Source organism: Otolemur garnettii, unplaced genomic scaffold (assembly GCF_000181295.1).
Source record: "Otolemur garnettii isolate 467f Iridium unplaced genomic scaffold, OtoGar3 scaffold00080, whole genome shotgun sequence".
In the NCBI taxonomy this organism is placed as follows: domain Eukaryota; kingdom Metazoa; phylum Chordata; class Mammalia; order Primates; family Galagidae; genus Otolemur; species Otolemur garnettii.
In genome coordinates, this window is record NW_003852475.1 from 3,154,649 (window position 1) to 3,159,881 (window position 5,233).

Consider the following 5,233-nt stretch of genomic DNA (forward strand, 5'->3'; position numbering starts at 1 on the left):
CTTGCTAGTTCCATATAATTGCCTTGAAGAGAAAATAAATGACTTAATTATGTGAGAACCAGAAGCAGTGAGTGGGTGGTTCAAATGTAACACATTCTGCTTTTACTACCACCTGTTCCCTTCTTTTATGTACAAAAATATTATAACAGTTTTGGAAAAGGGAGAGAAATACCACAGAATCACCAGGCTTGGTTTTTTGCACACGTTTGGAATTAGGAGAAGAATAATTTTACCATTATTTTGAAAATTCTGAAGTGGTACAGGAAAAGAGATGGGTCAACACCAGATTGGAAAGAGCCCAGGCTTTGGAGCCCCGCAGAACCTGGATTTAAATCCCTTCTCCACAGATAACTGTGTGACCTTGAACGCATTACTTATCTCCTCTGAGTTTCATTATCTTTAAATGGAAAACGGCAGTTCTTTCTTCAAAAGGTTGGTGAGAATCTGAAACATTATCTACAAAGGGGTGGCACATTCGATAGGAGAAAATTCTTTTGGATATTATTTTCATTAGTGTTGTTTATTAATTGCCTTGTAATTATTTTCCTTTATAAAATGCCTATCTCCACCCCCACACACACAACACTGTAAAACTCTTCAGCAGCAGGAGAATTCCATGCCTTACCCTTTTGTATCCTCCATAATTCTAGCACAGAGTAATTATTGAGGAGCATGGTGGCTGCCATTCTAGATTTTCCAGGAAAGTCTTAATTTTTATATCCCATCATATTTTCCCCAAGCAGCAAAGTAGGTCTTCAATTGCATTTTGGGGAGTCACCAAACTGCCCTTTTTCTACATGGAGCCTCTTGCATGTTTGAACCTCTGCATCTGACCCCACAGTCACTGTATGTAGCCACATGTTCATTGAATAGGCAATTTACTTGCAATGATTTGGCACTGGGTTCAAAGCAAAAGAACAAGAGGCTCATTTCACAACACAACATTGTGGCGAAAAGGAAAGAAAAATAAACAGGAAAAAGTCTAGAATTGGTTGCCAATATTCTAAATATCCAAATGCCTTCAGAATTCTGAGATCAGAGTATGTAGAGCCCTCATTCTCAAAAGAGACTACGTAATTTGCCCTAGGAATAATACTATTTCATGAATCTATCCATTCATTAGTAAGATCCTATATGTGCTTGAGGAGCTTCCATTGACCTGTCTCAATAGAACATAACACAAAATAGTTAAGAAAAAACACAAGAAAGAAAACGCATAATTAAGGGTTCATGCAAATGATAGATAATGAATATTGAGAAATGAAATGGATACCCCCTTGAAAGAAGGCATCCATGATATCTGGAGAATCAGAGCGAAGGAGAAAGAGCATTTCTGTCAGTGGACAGGCCTTATACCCAGAACCAAGGAGGGCAGTAGATGGGAATTTATATTGTACTTCCCAACAGCTTGGGAAGACCATGGAGAGTTTTTAGCAGTGTGTTTTAGGAACCACTGGTACTTTAGGAAGATTATTATGATGAAAAATAGAAAGGCATAAACAATATTTGAAAGCAAATATTCACAGGATTTAGGACTGATTGGCTATAGAAAATGAGAATCCAAGAGGTTGGAACTGGGTGTACCCAATGCTGAGGGAGGCAGGTGTCTCCTTTTATGGAATGACAATATAATAATGTGAGATCAGCAACAGAACAACAGTGTACAAGCAGAGCATGTGGTCTGTATGCCTTTCATAGAAATTGTGGCCTTTGCTCAATGACGTTTCTTAAACTTGCCTGTACATAAAAATTGTCTTCTCCCTTGTTATAAGTAATGATTCAAGGTACAATTCCAGTGTTGAATACTCTAAAAGCCCAGACTTCCCCATCATGCAATATATCTGTATAACAAAATTATACTTGTACCCCACAAGCTTATACAAATAATAAAAAAAGATTCCATGGCTCTTTAGTATATAAGAGAGGAGGCTGAGAACTCTTTTTAATTTTTTAAATTGACTAAGGCCAGGTGCATTGGCTCATACTTGCAATCCTAGCATTCTAGGAGGCCAAAGTAGAGGGATTGCTTGAGCTCAGGAGTTCAAGACCACCCTGAGCAAGCGTAAGACCCTGTCTCTACTAAAAATATACAAAAATTAGCTAGGCTTTGTGGCACATACCTGTAGTTCCAGCTACTAGGGAGGCTGAGGCAGGAAGATTGTTAAACCTAGGAGTTTGAGGTTGCTGTGAGCTAGGCGGATGCCACAGAACTCTAGCTTGGGCAACAGAGTGAGACTCTGTCTCAAAAGAATTGACTTAAAAATAGGCTGTATTCTTTAGAACATTTTAAGTTTGAAGCAAAACTGAGCAGAAGGTATGGTATATTTCCTCCTTTGCCTCCCTCCCCCCACTGGTCTCTCCACTAGCAATAGCCCACACCACAGTGGTGCATTTGTAAAGAACAGACAAACCTACAAACGCAGTATGATCATCCAAAGTTCATAGTTTCCGTTAGGGCTCACTCTTGGTATTGTACATTCTATGGGTTTGGGCAAATGCCTAATGACATGTACCCAGGCATTCGCCATTATAGTACAGAACAGTTTCATGGCCCTAAAAATTCTCTGTGCTTTGCCTACTCATCCCGCCATCCCCACTAACCACTGGCTACCAGTGATCTTTTTATTGTCTCTGGGAGGCACCTTCAAGCAATTTCTGGAAACAGTGATCTAGTGATTAGAATTCAATCCACACTCTTTCTTGCAAATCCAATGTCAATTTTTTTCTAATTGACATTTATTATTACCACCTGTTATTTCTTTTGATTTAAACTGCCTAGGATGGATGTTAGTTTCCCCTCCAAATTTCTAATAGAGAATAATTTGAAATTGATGGTGAATTTCTCAAGTCTTTCCCTACCTTTGTCTAAAGTGAGGTTACACAATAAAAACAATAATACAATAATAATAGCAATAATACCCAACATTGACTGAATGCTTATTATGTGCCATACACTGCTCGAAATGGTTTACAAATCAAGGTGACCAACTAGATGCTGGTAGTATATGCCTCCTCCACAAAGAGGAACCGGAGTGGTAAGTAGATACTCACAGTTTGAACAGATTATCTAGCAAAGAACCCTATGGTTCACCAGAAAAATGATAGGAAGCACCAAAAGTAAGTAAGGAGAGACTTCAAGGTAGCTTGCCCAGCTGGAGACTGGCTGAGAGCCAGGAGAAGCTCCTGGATGCTGGGAAACAGTAGGAGAGAAAAAACGCCAAGGTTTCACACTCTGAGATGGCCTCTTACAGTGGCATATAATTTTGGGTACAGAAACCCCTCAGGCCTAACATAGGGAGCTGCCTAGAGAAGCTGTTCCAGAGAGGCAACCCATGTGGAATTCCACAGGCATCCAAAGCTGGAGCAGCTTTGGCAGGGCATCATTCTGAGCGCCCAGACATTGAGACTCTACAGATGTAATTACTACAGCTGCACTCCTCTGTGGATGGAGAGGGGGAGACCAGGGGTTCCCATCCATCTCTGAGAAGGTCCCCTCTGCCTTGCTATGAGCTAGGGTTGACACTGACATGTGAGCAGACCCTCTCCCCACAAGTTCTTGCCTATACTCCTTGCCTAGACAAGATGCCATTTTGAGAGTTTAACACTGCACTGCATCCCACCCTCAGGTTGAGTTTGGGCTGCAACCGCCACTAGGCTGAGGAAGGACAAGGAACTATTCTCTTCTACACATACCTAGGACAATACCCACTGCCTTCAAGGGGCTGCTGTGGGACCAAGACACGAGTGGACTGCACTCCTCAAAGCTTGCTCATGCAGGTTGCTGGAGAGGGGCCCAACTCTCTCTGGCTGCAGATCACAGCCAGAGCCATTTTTAGAGTTTAAATGCAAGGCTATTCTCTGCCTTTGGGCAGAGGTTGACGCCATATGGCTGCAGGCACCACCTGGCTCAGGAAAGACAGGGGAGACAAAGCTCTCCTAAGTATACTTAGGACAATAGCCACTGCTCTGCTATGGGTAGCTGTAGGACTGGAGAATAAATCTTCCAACCAATTGCAGCTACCAGTAACACCAACATGGACTGCTTGCATCCCGATAGGTGGCTCTACTACTGCTACTGCCATCATACCCATCACACCAGCTACCCAGGGGCCTAAGAAGTTGTTCATACATTTGGCCCACCACTCCTACTACTGACTACTGAGACAGCTACCTGGAGACCCCAAAATTGGCTCTCCAAGACCCATTAACTCTGGTGCCAGTCTAAGCTACACTGGAATTTAGAGTACTCTCAGGCCGCTTCTGTAACCACCAGGGTTCAAAGACTGGTTTATTGTTGTTCAAGTTCTCAGCAAAACTTCACCACTGCCTCAACAACAACCATATTCTATACCACAAGGAAATCACAGATACCACTGATCCTTTGTACTGCCAAAAAAATCATATAAAGATCACACTATCATGGCAACCAAAATCAAAGCCAAAATGTCTTACTCAACAGCAACATACATGCAGCTTTAGTAGAAAACTTTCTTGACTATGAAAGCAATTTCAAAATATTGGAAGAAGTGGCTGCTATATTAGATGCACAGATATCAACTGAAGCACTCAGGAAGTATGAAAAAGCAAGGACATATGATACCACCAAAGGACTGAAACAATTGTCCCTCAACAAATCTCAAACAAAAAGAACACTTTGATGGGAGGTGGTATCACTTGAGCTCAGGAGTTTGAGACCCGCCAGAGCAAGAGTGAAACCCCATCTCCACTAAAAATGAAAAACCGAGGCAAGAGGATTGCTTAAGCCCAAGAGGTCTAGGTTGCTGCGAGCTATGATGCCACAGCACAATACCAAGGGCAACAAAGTGAGATTGTGCCTCAAAAAAAACAAAAAACAAAAACACCTCTTTGAAAAGAAGGCTCAATGAGGTGCAAGAGAAACCTGAAAATCAATACAGGGAAATCAGAAAATCAATCCAGGATATAAATCAGAAATTAACAAAGGAGATAGATATTTTAAAGACAAACAAACAACAACAACAATAAAAGCCCAGAAATTCTGGAACTGGAAAATTCATTGAAAGGAATATCAAATACATTCAAAAACTTCAATTAATAGACCACACCAAGCAGAAGAAAGAATCTCAGAACTTAAAGATAGGTGTATTGAAATAACCCACTCAGTATCCAATGTACACACCCCTATTATGAAACTAATTTATACCTTTTATATGAAAGCTATAACCTAATAACAGCCTAAGAATACGGGGAGGGG